The sequence below is a fragment of the Nerophis ophidion genome, linkage group LG06 (genome assembly GCF_033978795.1).
Source record: "Nerophis ophidion isolate RoL-2023_Sa linkage group LG06, RoL_Noph_v1.0, whole genome shotgun sequence".
Classification (NCBI taxonomy): Eukaryota; Metazoa; Chordata; class Actinopteri; order Syngnathiformes; family Syngnathidae; genus Nerophis; species Nerophis ophidion.
This window is the reverse complement of record NC_084616.1, coordinates 79410114-79426881: the sequence shown is the minus strand read 5'-3', so window position 1 is coordinate 79426881 and position 16768 is coordinate 79410114. Positions and strand designations below refer to the sequence as shown.

The following is a 16768-nucleotide window of genomic DNA, read 5'->3' as shown; positions in this document are numbered from 1 at the left end:
ACTTCAGTGGATTACACGACTTCCTCCTGCAGCTGTCAAAAAGTTAGCTGTGATCTTGGCTCCTCCTTTGGCATCTCTAAGAGACACTGGCGTTCACCGCAGCCATCCGACTTTCAGGTATGTCTTTACAATCTCACTAAAATACTATTAAAACAATAAGCAGATAAGGGATCTTCCAGAATTATCCTAGTAAACATATCTAATTACATCTGAAACGCTCACACTGTCGCCACCTACACCCGTCGCCTTTTCTTTTTTCTTTTTTTAGTGCCTCACTCTAACTTTCCTCTTCCACAAATCTTTTATCCTCGCTCAAATTAATGTGGAAATCGTCGCTTTCTCGGTCCGAATCGCTCTCACTGCTGGAGGTTATGATTATAAACAATGTTCAGATGTGAGGAGCCCTACAACCCGTGACGTCACGCGCACATCGTCTGCTACTTCCGGTACAGGCAAGGCTTTTTTATTAGCCACCAAAAGTTGCCAACTTTATCGTCGATGTTCTCTACTAAATCCTTTCAGCAAAAATATGGCAATATCGCGAAATGATCAAGTACGACACATAGAATGGACCTGCTATCCTCGTTTAAATAAGACAATTTCATTTCCGTAGGCTTTTAATGATGGCTATGCAAAACAAAGCTAAAACTGAACTGGCTGCAAAGTAAACAAAAACAGAATGCTGGACGGCAGCAAAGACTTACAGCGTGTGGAGCAGCAGACGGCGTCCACAAAGTACATCCGTACATGACATGTACTCATTACTCATTCACTTATATTTGGACAAAGTGTTTAAGTGGCGCTGGTGAACTCCACATACTAAAGCAATGGTTTGATGCCAATAAACTATCAATATACCTAAATAAAACAAAATATATAATTTTTACTGTGTCATATAAGAATTGATGATATGGAGATAGAAAGGGTGTATTCAACAAAAATTTGGGGAATCTATAGAGGTAATAGGGACGCACCGAAATGAAAATTTGTGGCCGAAGCCGAATAAAACTTAAACTCTTGGCCGAAGGCCGAATACCGAATAATGAATGCAGTTTTTCACAATTTTTTTTATATTGCATAAATAGCCTAGAATAAATATTTAGACATGTTTTTCAAATAAAGTAATTTTTTATTGAATATTGACATTTTTTTAATATTCCAGTAGCCCAGCGTTTCTCAAAGTGTGGGGCGGGGCTCACCTGTGGGGAATAGAGACATGACAGGTGGGGCGCGATGAACGGGAGGGAATTTCTCTTAAAAAAAAAGTTTTATTATTCTATTCTATATTATTCATCTCAATTCCAATGACCAAGAAGAACACGGAGTTGGAATATAATTACAACACTTTATGTACATATTTATATCATATTTACATATTTATATAATATGTAACTACAAGCGCCATTCACAGACAGAGTCCCATTGCTTTTATGAGCAGTCGAGCGAGTCAAAAGCCAAATTTTTTTTTTATTTTTTTATTTGTGGCGGCCGTAATTCTTTCGTGGCGAGCCGCCACAAATAAATGAATGTGTGGGAAACCCTGACTTGAATGTTACTTGATGTTCAATAAATTTGAAAATGTTAAGCTTGGCATTAGAGTTCTGTTGTGGCGATGGGGGCAGGTGGGGCTTGAAAACTCCCCCTTGTCCAAAGTGGGGGATGACAAAAAAAAGTTTGAGAACCACTGCAGTAGCCTTTGCTTTTCAGAAAAAGCACAAAGTTTTTCATTTATATTAGGCCTTCAAACAAAACATGCATTCCAAAAAAAAAAACAAAGTGCATTAAAGTGGATAAACCAACAACAAATGAATTATTGTCCTTTTGGCCAAAGTCTGCTTAGCCACAGTAGATATGTTAATAATGCAAACAGAAGGCTCAAGTAAATCTCAATTAAGTGTGTGCTTGTAACCTCATACACTTATACAGGTAGCCTACACAACAGACTAATAATGTAAACAGAAGGCTCAAGTAAATGTCAATAAGTGTGTGCTTGTAACCTCATACACTTATACAGGTAGCCTACACAACAGGCTAATAATGTAAACAGAAGGCTTAAGTAAATCTCAATAAGTGTGTGCTTGTAACCTCATACACTTATACAGGTAGCCTACACAACAGGCTAATAATGTAAACAGAGAACCCACTAAATCTCAATAAGTGTGTGCTTGTAACCTCATACACTTATACAGGTAGCCTACACAACAGGCTAATAATGTAAACAGAGGCCCCACTAAATCTCAATAAGTGTGTGCTTGTAACCTCATACACTTATACAGGTAGCCTACACAACAGGCTAATAATGTAAACAGAGGCCCCACTAAATCTCAATAAGTGTGTGCTTGTAACCTCATACACTTATACAGGTAGCCTACACAACATGCTAATAATGTAAACAGAGGCCCCACTAAATCTCAATAAGTGTGTGCTTGTAACCTCATACACTTATACAGGTAGCCTACACAACAGGCTAATAATGTAAACAGAAGGCTCAAGTAAATCTCAATAAGTGTGTGCTTGTAACCTCATACACTTATACAGGTAGCCTACACAACAGGCTAATAATGTAAACAGAGGCCACACTAAATCTCAATAAGTGTGTGCTTGTAACCTCATACACTTATACAGGTAGCCTACACAACAGGCTAATAATATAAACAGAGAACCCACTAAATCTCAATAAGTGTGTGCTTGTAACCTCATACACTTATACAGGTAGCCTACACAACAGGCTAATAATGTAAACAGAGGCCCCACTAAATCTCAATTAAGTGTGTGCTTGTAACCTCATACACTTATACAGGTAGCCTACACAACAGGCTAATAATGTAAACAGAGGCCCCACTAAATCTCAATAAGTGTGTGCTTGTAACCTCATACACTTATACAGGTACACAACAGGCTAATAATGTAAACAGAAGGCTCAAGTAAATCTCAATAAGTGTGTGCTTGTAACCTCATACACTTATACAGGTAGCCTACACAACAGGCTAATAATGTAAACAGAGGCCCCACTAAATCTCAATAAGTGTGTGCTTGTAACCTCATACACTTATACAGGTACACAACAGGCTAATAATGTAAACAGAAGGCTCAAGTAAATCTCAATAAGTGTGTGCTTGTAACCTCATACACTTATACAGGTAGCCTACACAACAGGCTAATAATGTAAACAGAGGCTCAAGTAAATCTCAATAAGTGTGTGCTTGTAACCTCATACACTTATACAGGTAGCCTACACAACAGGCTAATAATGTAAACAGAGGCCCCACTAAATCTCAATAAGTGTGAGCTTGTAACCTCATACACTTATACAGGTAGCCTACACAACAGGCTAATAATGTAAACAGAGGCCCCACTAAATCTCAATAAGTGTGAGCTTGTAACCTCATACACTTATACAGGTAGCCTACACAACAGGCTAATAATGTAAACAGAGAACCCACTAAATCTCAATAAGTGTGTGCTTGTAACCTCATACACTTATACAGGTAGCCTACACAACAGGCTAATAATGTAAACAGAGGCCCCACTAAATCTCAATAAGTGTGAGCTTGTAACCTCATACACTTATACAGGTAGCCTACACAACAGGCTAATAATGTAAACAGAGAACCCACTAAATCTCAATAAGTGTGTGCTTGTAACCTCATACACTTATACAGGTAGCCTACACAACAGGCTAATAATGTAAACAGAGAACCCACTAAATCTCAATAAGTGTGTGCTTGTAACCTCATACACTTATACAGGTACACAGCAGGCTAATAATGTAAACAGAGGCCCCACTAAATCTCAATAAGTGTGAGCTTGTAACCTCATACACTTATACAGGTAGCCTACACAACAGGCTAATAATGTAAACAGAGAACCCACTAAATCTCAATAAGTGTGTGCTTGTAACCTCATACACTTATACAGGTAGCCTACACAACAGGCTAATAATGTAAACAGAGAACCCACTAAATCTCAATAAGTGTGTGCTTGTAACCTCATACACTTATACAGGTAGCCTACACAACAGGCTAATAATGTAAACAGAAGGCTCAAGTAAATCTCAATTAAGTGTGTGCTTGTAACCTCATACACTTATACAGGTAGCCTACACAACAGGCTAATAATGTAAACAGAGGCCCCACTAAATCTCAATAAGTGTGAGCTTGTAACCTCATACACTTATACAGGTAGCCTACACAACAGGCTAATAATGTAAACAGAGAACCCACTAAATCTCAATAAGTGTGTGCTTGTAACCTCATACACTTATACAGGTAGCCTACACAACAGGCTAATAATGTAAACAGAGAACCCACTAAATCTCAATAAGTGTGTGCTTGTAACCTCATACACTTATACAGGTAGCCTACACAACAGGCTAATAATGTAAACAGAAGGCTCAAGTAAATCTCAATTAAGTGTGTGCTTGTAACCTCATACACTTATACAGGTAGCCTACACAACAGGCTAATAATGTAAACAGAGGCCCCACTAAATCTCAATAAGTGTGAGCTTGTAACCTCATACACTTATACAGGTAGCCTACACAACAGGCTAATAATGTAAACAGAGAACCCACTAAATCTCAATAAGTGTGTGCTTGTAACCTCATACACTTATACAGGTAGCCTACACAACAGGCTAATAATGTAAACAGAAGGCTCAAGTAAATCTCAATTAAGTGTGTGCTTGTAACCTCATACACTTATATAGGTAGCCTACACAACAGACTAATAATGTAAACAGAGGCCACACTAAATCTCAATAAGTGTGTGCTTGTAACCTCATACACTTATACAGGTAGCCTACACAACAGGCTAATAATGTAAACAGAGAACCCACTAAATCTCAATAAGTGTGTGCTTGTAACCTCATACACTTGTACAGGTAGCCTACACAACAGGCTAATAATGTAAACAGAAGGCTCAAGTAAATCTCAATTAAGTGTGTGCTTGTAACCTCATACACTTATACAGGTAGCCTACACAACAGGCTAATAATGTAAACAGAGGCCCCACTAAATCTCAATAAGTGTGTGCTTGTAACCTCATACACTTATACAGGTAGCCTACACAACAGGCTAATAATGTAAACAGAAGGCTCAGGTAAATCTCAATTAAGTGTGTGCTTGTAACCTCATACACTTATACAGGTAGCCTACACAACAGGCTAATAATGTAAACAGAAGGCTCAAGTAAATCTCAATTAAGTGTGTGCTTGTAACCTCATACACTTATACAGGTAGCCTACACAACAGACTAATAATGTAAACAGAGGCCCCACTAAATCTCAATAAGTGTGTGCTTGTAACCTCATACACTTATACAGGTAGCCTACACAACAGACTAATAATGTAAACAGAGGCTCAAGTAAATCTCAATAAGTGTGTGCTTGTAACCTCATACACTTATACAGGTACACAACATTGTAACCTCATACACTTATACAGGTACACAACATTGTAACCTCATACACTTATACAGGTACACAACATTGTAACCTCATACACTTATACAGGTAGCCTACACAACAGGCTAATAATGTAAACAGAGGCCCCACTAAATCTCAATAAGTGTGTGCTTGTAACCTCATACACTTATACAGGTACACAACATTGTAACCTCATACACTTATACAGGTACACAACATTGTAACCTCATACACTTATACAGGTACACAACATTGTAACCTCATACACTTATACAGGTAGCCTACACAACAGGCTAATAATGTAAACAGAGAACCCACTAAATCTCAATAAGTGTGTGCTTGTAACCTCATACACTTATACAGGTAGCCTACACAACAGGCTAATAATGTAAACAGAGGCCCCACTAAATCTCAATAAGTGTGTGCATGTAACCTCATACACTTATACAGGTACACAACATATCCCAACGTCACCGCACGTTGGTTGATTGCGTCACCGCCTCAAAAAATTGCGTCACATGCCACTATTTGGCCTTGTTCTTAACTCATTCCACCGAAAGCCGAATGTGGCTTTTTTTGCCATATTCGGCCGAATATATTCGGTTACCGATTAATCGGTGCATCCCTAATAGATAATAAATAAAATTGGAAACTACATAAATATACTCAAGACAAAGATGGCAAAAAATCATTGCTATGTTACCTAAAATTAAAAACTTGGTAAATCAAAATGCTTTTAACATGTTATATAATTCATTCGTACTCCCATATCTTAATTATTGTGTTGAAATCTGGGGTAACAATTACAAATCAAACATCAACTCTTATGTTCTTACTTCAAAAGAAAGCGATTAGAATTGTAAATTATGCAGATTATCGCGACCATACCAATGCTTTGTTTATTAAATTAAAAACATTAAAACTGCATGCTCTTGTTGACCTCAGCACTGCTCTTAACCGCATGCTGGCTGTCTGTCTACAAGAGACGTTCAGACCTAGGGAGAGTCACTATGACCTCAGAGGTTCAGCTGTCTTTCAGAAAGCAAACATAAGAAGGAGTTTACAAAGTCGATGTGTTTCTGTCCGGGGGGTTCAACCCTAACTTTGGAACAGCTTGGATGATTCCTTAAAATGTTCCAGTTCCATTCACACATTTAAAAGGAACTTTTAAGACCAATGTCTTGGAAAGTATATCACTCTTGAATCAACTCAGTAGTTAATACTATGATCAATGTAAATGTGGGATATAAATATAATAGAAGTATAATTGTTTGTATATAGTACATCATTGTTGCAAAGGTTTAACACAGGGGTCTCAAACACGCGGCCCCAATTGGCGCGCACACACACACACACACACCGCAAAATGAGCTAACGTTACGCTAAAAGCTAATTAGCCTTCACCTCAAGCCAGAACTGCGAGCGAGCTGAGCTGCAGTTTTAAGTTTCGAGAACAGGGGTAGGGAACCTATGGCTCTAAAGCCAGATGTGGCTCTTTTGATGACTGCACCTGGCTCTCAGATAAATCTTAGCTGACATTACTTAACACGATATGTAAAAAATAATCCATCCATCCATCCATCATCTTCCGCTTATCCGAGGTCGGGTCGCGGGGGCAACAGCCTAAGCAGGGAAACCCAGACTTCCCTCTCCCCAGCCACTTCGTCTAGCTCTTCCCGGGGGATCCCGAGGCGTTCCCAGGCCAGCCGGGAGACATAGTCTTCCCAACGTGTCCTGGGTCTTCCCCGTGGCCTCCTACCAGTTGGACGTGCCCTAAACACCTCCCTAAGGAGGCGTTCGGGTGGCATCCTGACCAGAGGCCCGAACCACCTCATCTGGCTCCTCTCCATGTGGAGGAGCAGCGGCTTTACTTTGAGTTCCTCCCGGATGGCAGAGCTTCTCACCCTATCTCTAAGGGAGAGACCTGGAAACTCATTTGGGCCGCTTGTACCCGTGATCTTATCCTTTCGGTCATTACCCATAGCTCATGACCATAGGTGAGGATGGGAACGTAGATCGACCGGTAAATTGAGAGCTTTGCCTTCCGGCTCAGCTCCTTCTTCACCACAACGGATCGGTACAACGTCCGCATTACTGAAGACGCCGCACCCATCCGCCTGTCGATCTCACGATCCACTCTTCCCTCACTCGTGAACAAGACTCCTAGGTACTTGAACTCCTCCACTTGGGGCAGGGTCTCCTCCCCAACCCGGAGATGGCATTCCACCCTTTTCCGGGCGAGAACCATGGACTCGGACTTGGAGGTGCTGGTTCTCATCCTAGTCGCTTCACACTCGGCTGCGAACCGATCCAGTGAGAGCTGAAGATCCTGGTCAGATGAAGCCATCAGGACCACATCATCTGCAAAAAGCAGAGACCTAATCCTGCGGTTACCAAACCGGAACCCCTCAACGCCTTGACTGCGCCTAGAAATTCTGTCCATAAAAGTTCTGAACAGAATGGGTGACAAAGGGCAGCCTTGGCGCAGTCCAACCCTCACTGGAAATGTGACCGACTTACTGCCGGCAATGCGGACCAAGCTCTGACACTGATCACACAGGGAGCGGACCGCCACAATAAGACAGTCCGATACCCCATACTCTCTGAGCACTCCCCACAGGACTTCCCGAGGGACACGGTCCAATGCCTTCTCCAAGTCCACAAAGCACATGTAGACTGGTTGGGCAAAAATGATAATTAATTAATTAAAAATTATTTGTAAAAAAGAATTCCGCTGGTAATCACAGCGTCAAAAATAACGTTCAAAATATAAAACATTCTCATGCAATTTCATCCATCCATCCGGTTTCTACCGCACCTGTTCAAGAAGTCGCATTAATGGTAAGAAGTGTTTTATTTATTGTTGGTTAGCCTCAGAATAACAATGTTATTAAAAAGAATAAGAAACGTATTATACTCTAAAAATGTTGGTCTTTCTTAAAAATGCACGCATATATTTCTATTCAGTGTTAAAAATCAAAAAAATATATGGCTCTCATGGAAATACTTTTAAAAATATTTGGCTTGTATGGCTCTTTTAGCCAAAAAGGTTCCCAACCCCTGTTCTAGAAGGTCAACGGGCTCATAGTGATGTTAGTAGTTGTAGTGGAAAAGTCATCCTGTTTTTGACGCCATTTTTATGTGGTGGAAAAGTCAACTACTCGATAGTAGTTGACTGGGAGGTGTTTATTATCATTTGGGGAGAGTACGCTGCCTTATGCTCACCTGCTAAACACCTATCTGCTCGACGCTGAAGCATTGACCACATGCGCTCTGAATACGCACTGCTGATTGGCTGTTACTGCTCTGAATACGCACTGCTGATTGGCTTTTACCGCTATATATGTAACCAATCAGATGCTTGTGTAGGTGGGACAATGCTGGGTGCTGAGACAGAGGCAGAAGAAGCAAAGCAGCTTGTCAAGACTTTAGCTTAGAAACTCGTTCGGTACACCCCGTACCGAACCGAAACCCCTGTACCGAAACAGCTATACAAATCACGTACCGTTACACCCCTAATTGTACAGAATATGTACTATACTGTGCAATCTACTAATAAAAGTTTCAATCAATCAATCAATCTCCACGGAAGGGCAGGGCACTTATTTAATAATGCATACATCTGTTCTAATATTTTCGGAAGCTACTGGCTGACTTCCTTCAACCTCGTTTGTCACTCACTCGTACTCGCTCACATGAGTCCACTGTCTTATCTGTTCGAATTAGATTCAATGTGCAGATCTAACTAAAGCCATAAAGTGGGTTTTGTCAGATAACTCGATAGCTGCAACTCTACAAAAAGAATAGCCAGTAACCGCATGCTGAAACATTCTGTACTTGTACATCAATCTTGTAAACGGAGCCTGTCTACCATCATGTTGAACCTGAGTCAACTTGTAGAGCCAAACCAAAGTCTTCCTTCAGTACGTTATGTACATAATTAAAGGGCCCTGGAGGTCTGTTTCAAGAAAAAATTACTCTCTTGCATATTTTTGTTTAACTACAATTGAAAGTAAGAGTAGCTGTGTATAGGTAAGGTTATATGATTGAACCGTGCTCGAGAATACAACACTTGCCTGACCCCAACATAGTGACTGTCAAGAGAATTGCACTTTTTGGGGGAATTTTGTTGCTTATCCTTCACAATTCCTAGGTAACACAAGAAAACCTTTTTTTTATGCATTCTAAGTAGTAAAATATGGTAAGTACGAGGTGGCGAACAATGCAGCTAATTCCAGTACACAATTCTGCCATTAAAACCTTCTAAAAACTGCTAACAATACTCAATTTACAGCACTATACAGTGCAAGCATTTGTCGCATTTGCGACAAAAAATAGGTTGTGTGAGAATTGAAAAAAAATAATAAAAATTTGCACACGTGCAAATACAGATTTTACCCTTTAACGAAAGTTTTGCTCATAAAATAAATGTCATCAAAATTTGATCAAACTAATATACATTTTACGCCCATCTGTACAATATACTTAAAATAAACTTAAACCATAACCAAATGGACAAGTGATTGACGCGGATTGACACTGTGTGTGTGTGTGTGTGTGTGTGTGTGTGTGTGTGTGTGTCTGTGTGTGTGTGTAACTAGCATTTCATAATAATACGCTACATCAGGGGTCAGGAACCTTTTTGGCTGAGAGAGCCAAGGAGCCAAATATTTGAAAATATGTTTCCGTAAGAGCCGTATAATGTTTTTTTTTAACCCTGAACACAACTAAACGCGTGCATTTTTAAGTAAGACTAACATTTCTAGAGTATAATAGGTCTCTTATTCTTTGTGATAACATTGTTATTCTGAAGCTAACTGTGGAGGGGGTGTGGCCTGCGGGCCTGCAGCGAAGCGGGGTGTTGCCAGGACCGGCCTCGAAATCAGCGACAGGTGCGTAGATGGCCCACCTGGGCCCTTGTTACCTAATCACCTGTCGCTATCTTATAAGCAGCAGCCAGGAGGAGAGACGGGGTTGGTGCTGGAGCCAGAGCGCGAGCGAGAAGGAAAGAGAAAAAGACAATTGCTGGAAAGCAACTGAGAGACTTATTGAAAAATGAAACAATACTGTAACCCTGAAACAGGGTCTCTTGTCGGTTCTTGGTGGTCTGAAGAACCCCAGGAGGGCAAGTCCCACAATAACCAATAATAAATAAATAACTTCTTACCATCACCGCAACGGTAGAAAACGGATGGATGGATTAAAAATGCACGAGGATGTTTTCTATTTTGAACATTTTTTAACACTGATTACAAGTGGAATTATTCATTATTTATCATGTTAAGCAGAGTCAGTTGAAATTTACCTGAGAGCCGGATGCAGTCATCAAAAGAGCCACATCTGGCTCCCGAGCCAGAGGTTCCCTACCCCTGCGCTACATGATGCTTAGTTGTTGTTGCTGAAGGCCCCCGTATGCTTAGAATTAGCAAAGCACGTAAATATTACATGTTGTTATGAATGTGCGTGTTACTACATTACATATATGACTTACAACGTGTATATAAAACAATAATGGAGGCTTTTGGATGTTTTTTAGAGCACTGTATAGAGCAGGCTGGGGCAATTATTTTGACTCAGGGGCCAAATTTAGAGAAAAAAATATGTCTGGGGGCCTGTATATCTATTTTTAGGGACAGTAATACAAAAACTCACAATAAAATCTGATTGACTGCTAAAAACCTAAATTTTTTTACTGAATGAAACACCCAGAATGTACATGAAAATAAAAAATGTGTGATTTACAATATTAACTAGGGAGGATAAAACACTGAATATTGACAACATATGAACGTCACACCCTCTTTACAATCAAGCGAAATGTGACAAAAATGCAACAAACTCAACCAAATATGAATGTGAATAGTAAAAAATAAACCCACCTACCATCTGATACATGTAATACATCACTAAGCTTTTTGTACAAATCTCCTTCTGCGTCTGGAAACACTCTGTGGAAACACTCCCCACCCACACTGCTTGGTGCCTCCTGCTGTCACTTAGATTACCATAGTAACTAATTACATTACCACAGTCACTATTATATCATGCAAAAGCGCAGATTCCAACCATTGAAATAATTTGTATAGTTCAAGACTTACCGTATTTCCTTGAATTGTATATAGTATGCACCTGCCTAGAATTACTGCCGGGTCAAACTCGTTTCGCAAAATAATTAGCGCATGCTTAGCATTACCGCCGGCTCAGGATTAACGCTGGGTCAAACTCGTTTTGCAAAATGTTATTTTTATTAGCGCATGTCTAGAATTTCCACGTGTGTTTATTATTCGCCAAATAATTAGCATATGCCTAGAATTTCCGCCGGGTCAAACTCGTCACGTCACGAGTGACACTTCACCTGTCATCATTTTCAAAATGGAGGAGGCTGATTTCAATCGTTTGAAATCGCATAAAGGGAAGAAGATTAAGAGCTATTCAGTAGGATTTAAGGTCCAAGCTATTGAATATGCTAAAAAGAACAGTAAGCAGCTATGTTTTATTAATATACCGTAGCTGCGTGTGTCAAATATGAGTCATTAAATGACTCCCGCCTCCTGGTGGTAGAGGGCGCTAGTGATCCTTCTTGCGACTACTCGGCTGCAGAAGAAGTGACAACAAGCAGTAAGAGTTTATTTTTTCCTCTCGCTTGCACTTTTAACATGGAGGATTACATATCTAAAATAAAACCGTTTTCTAAACTGGACTTTCAATGGAAGCAGGAGGTAATAAAGGAAGATCTCCATCGAGACAGAGAGACTTTTAAAACTGAAGAAAGATAAGGAAGACTTCTATAAACAAGTTATCGATGCTTTTGATCAGAAGGAGCTGCGCATGGACTTCATTTATAAGTAAAGGTAAGACCATAATAACGTTTTTTTTATTAAATGTGCTTTTCATGATGGTATGTTTACATCACACTCAAATTTATAAGCGCAGGCCTAAATTTACCGAGTGAGAAGAGGTTTTAAACTAATTAGCGCCCCGGCGGCAATTCAAGGAAATACGGTACGCTAAGTATAAAACATGACTGCACATCATAATGGCAGCTACACTTTCCATCCTAAAGATCTAAAAAATAATATTTGGGAATGCCCGGCGGGCCAGATTGCAGATTGCCTGCGGCGCCCCGGGCCCTAAGGTTTGCCTCCATTGTTAGCTGACTTTTTGCTTCCATTTATTTACAAGTTAGAATGTATTTAAGAAAATAAAATCATGCTCTTGTCTTACATAATGATTGTGAATGATAAAATGAAAAAAAGTCCAGTTTCCCTTTCAAAAATATCTTGCTGTTCTTGTAATCTATTGTAAGAAGTTACTTTGCTTGTGAAGACTTTGGTTCCCGCGGCCTTTTTACCTCTCCCAAGTAAATGTTGACATAATGGATGTCACAGTATGTCCTCATCTCTTCATCACGACCACAGGCGGGCTAAAAGTTTTTATACAAGGGAGGTTCATTTGCCCACAAAGTAAAGCAGAGATTTGCTGATGCACTAAAGATAAAGAAAAAAGCCATCGCATATTTTCCACCAATTGTTTAAATGCAGCGCTGTCCTGTTTATAGCATCGATACCATCATGTTGGCTTAATGGAACTTTGTTTATTTGGAAGCTGCGGACCCACTGACAGACTCCCAGTTTGGAACACTCGCCTTTTGTATGCGTGCGTGTGTGTGTGTGTGTGTGTCTGTGTGTGTGTGTGTCTGTGTCTGTAGGGGGATGTTGCCTTGCATCACTTCCTGGGTCTGAGAGGAAAGGAAACTGTGTTTTTTTCTGTGACAGAATACGGAACACGGAAAATGATGTGGTTGATAAAGATAAAAAAGTAACGCAGTCAACCAGAAACTCTTAAATCAGTGGTTGTTAAAGGGGAACATTATCAGCAGACCTATGTAAGCGTCAATATATACCTTGATGGTGCAGAAAAAAGACCATTTATTTTTTTAACCGATTTCCCAACTCTAAATGGGTAAATTTTGGCGAATTAAACGCCTTTGTGTTTATCGGTCTTTTAGCGATGACGTCAGAACGTGACGTCACCGAGGTAACACACCCGCCATTTTCATTTTCACATTACAAACACCGGGTCTCAGCTCTGTTACTTTCCATTTTATTCGACTATTTTTTGGAACCTTGGAGACATCATGCCTGGTCGGTGTGTTGTCGGAGGGTGTAACAACACTAACAGGGAGGGATTCAAGTTGCACCACTGGCAATAAATGTGCCGCCAGACCCCATTGAATGTGCCAGAGTGTCCACATTTGACCGGCGATGCTAAGACAGACATGGCACAGAGATGTATGGATAACCTGCAGATGCATTTGCAACCATTAAGTCAACCAAATCACAAAGGTGAGTTTTGTGGATGTTGTTGACTTATGTGCTAATCAGACATATTTGGTCGCGGCATGACTGCCAGCTAATCGATGCTAACATGCTACGCTAATCGATCCTAACATGTTATTTACGCTAGCTGTATGTACATTTGAAACTACATACCCACATTTAATGCGAAACAAACACTTGCCAATCGACGGATTTAAGTTGCTCCAGTGTCACAAGATGCGAAAGTCCTGATCGTTTGGTCCGCACATTTTACAGGCGATGCTAATAAGGCAGCCATGCTATGGGCCACTTCATTAGGTACACCCATGCTATGGCCGAATAGCGTCAATAACTTCAGTTTCTTCTTCAGTTTCGTTTTCGCTATCTGCCTCCATACTCCAACCATCTGTTTCAATACATGCGTAATCTGTTGAATCGCTTAAACCGCTGAAATCCGAGTCTGAATCTGAGCTAATGTGGCTATATCTTGCTGTGGTAACCGCCATGTTGTTTGTATTGGCAGCACTGTATGACGTCACAGGGAAATGGACAGTGGCATCGCAAATAGCGAAAATCAAGAACTTTAAAGCTTTTTTCAGGGATATTCCGGGAGGTGTAAAATTTAGCAAAAAACTTCGAAAAATAAAACAAGCCACTGGGAACTGATTTTTACTGTTTTTAACCCTTTTGAAATTGTGATAATGTTCCCCTTTAACCTTGCTGGAGGTACTGAACGACCAAACAGTTTCATGTGCGCCTTCATCGAACCTTTCTTTAGTGAAAAATAACATTTTGTTTTATTTCAAATTCAAGACAAAGTTATTTGTTTTTGGTAACACTTTAGTACGGGGAACATATTCTAAGTAACAAAGACTTAAGTTGGAGTTTTTTGGACACTAGGGAACATATTCCAAGTAACAAAGACTTAATTTAGAGTTATCTGGTTAGGGTTAGAGCAGGGGTCAGCCACCTTTACTACTCAAAGAGCCATTTTGACCCGTTTCACAAAATAAAGAAAACAATGGGAGCCACAAAACTCTTTTGAAATTTAAAATGAAATAACACTGCATACAGTTTTTTTTTTTACTTTGTGCTATGTATAAACCAGGGCTCTCAGACACGCGGCACGCAACCTTAATATGAAAATTGAATGATACTGGGGCCCACGAGTTTTTTATGAATGCCGCTTGACAGCATCACACTTGCCAACCATCCCGAATATTCCGAGAGATTACCGAATGTCAGATGCACCATTCTCGCGAATGTTGGCAGAATTTCCCTCGATTAACAATAATAATGGCAACCAATGAAGGTGCTGCCTTTGACACCCTCTACAACACGTCCAATCAGCTTGCCAGCCCAGTCACATGTCGTACAAGAGGCTTCTGCTGACACACGCAAACGATTGCAAGGCATACTTGTTCAACAGCCATACAGGTTACACTGAGGGTTGTGATATAAACAACTTTAACACTTACTAATATGCGCCACACTGTGAACCCACACCAAACATGAATGACAAACACATTTTGGGAGAACATAGGCTTTGGCGGCGGCAATGACCAAGAAGAACACAGAGTTAGAATATAATTACAGCACTTTATGTACATATTTATATGATATTTACATATTTATATAATATGTAACTACAATATACATTCACAGACAGAGTCCCATTGCTTTTATGAGTGGTCGGCGAGTTAAAATCTGAGAAGAAAAAATATATATATATATACATTTTTTTTTTTTTTTGTGGCTGCCGTAATTCTTTCGTGGCGGGCGGCCACAAATAAATGAATGTGTGATAAACCCTGATGTATGTGTATATATATATACATATATATATATATACATATATATATATGTATGTATATATATGTATATATATGTATGTATGTGTATATGTATATATGTGCATATGTATGGATATATGCATTTGTGTGGATATATTCATATATATAGATACATATCTACTTTTTTTTAAATCTTTTTTACAATTTATATTACTAAATTATTGTGTATGCACCTTAGGGGATCTGCTCCAATTTCGTTGTTCTTTGAACCTGTTCACTGTAATAACGACAATAAAACTCTTACTCTATTCTAGTCAATATTCAATGATGTGGTTTCTCTCATGTGTGAGGACAATTCATCCCGGCTGGGCTCCACTAAAACTGGCCACTGGAAACGGCACCAAGCCGCACAGGACAGCGGTGCAGGAAACCCGACACAGGAATGGCATGTTGCGGCTGGAATGTGGTGCCGGAGGAGGTGGCAAGAAAGGGAGAAGACACAGCAATTTTAGGACGAGCAAGACAAAGATTGATGAACAGATGTTCAGACTCTTTACAGGGAAAGCAGGGAGGGGATGAGGTAAATGTGACGCAACAAACTAAACATTCAAGGACCGTCACTTAATCTGCTTAATATTTTTCAGTTGTTGGATGGGAACACTAAGAACTAAAAGACTATCAACGTCAATATAAATCACAGGACAGTCTTTTACACTTGAAAATCTTCCACAGTAGTCAGGAAGAGGATTTGCAAATGGAACCCACAGTGGAATCTTTAGTCGAACATCCCTTAGGCATGAATTGATTAACGTGGACCCCGACTTAAACGAGTCGAAAAACTTAATCGGGTGTTACCATTTAGTGGTCAATTGTACGGAATATGTACTGTACTTTGTGATCTACCAATACAAGTTTCAATTAATCAAAGATTCTACAAACCCCGTTTCCATAAGAGTTGGGATATTGTGTTAGATGTAAATATAAACAGAATACAATGATTTGCAAATCCTTTTCAAGCCATATTCAGTTGAATATGCTACAAAGACAACATATTTCATGTTCAAACTCATATTTTTTTTTCTCTTGCAAATAATGATTAACTTAGAATTTCATGGCTGCAACACGTGCCAAAGTAGTTGGGAAAGGGCATGTTCACCACTGTGTTACATCACCTTTTCTTTTGACAACACTCAATAAACGTTTGGGAACTGAGGAAACTAATTGTTGAAGCTT

At 39.8% G+C, this 16768-nt stretch overlaps 2 protein-coding genes across 4 annotated transcripts in view; one reads left to right on the top strand and one right to left on the bottom strand.

Moving 5' to 3' along the window:
• Positions 1-16768, top strand: part of LOC133555290 (carbohydrate sulfotransferase 11-like) — a 55043-nt gene that overhangs the window by 24903 nt on the left and 13372 nt on the right. The gene's annotated exons all lie outside the window — the stretch shown is intronic.
• The window catches only part of LOC133555289 (solute carrier family 41 member 1-like), a 72005-nt gene continuing 70894 nt past the window's right edge, over positions 15658-16768 (bottom strand). For both annotated transcript variants that reach the window (XR_009807315.1, XR_009807317.1), the window contains one exon: positions 15658-15991. The gene's annotated coding sequence lies outside the window, so the exon portion shown is untranslated. The remainder of the gene's footprint in view (positions 15992-16768) is intronic.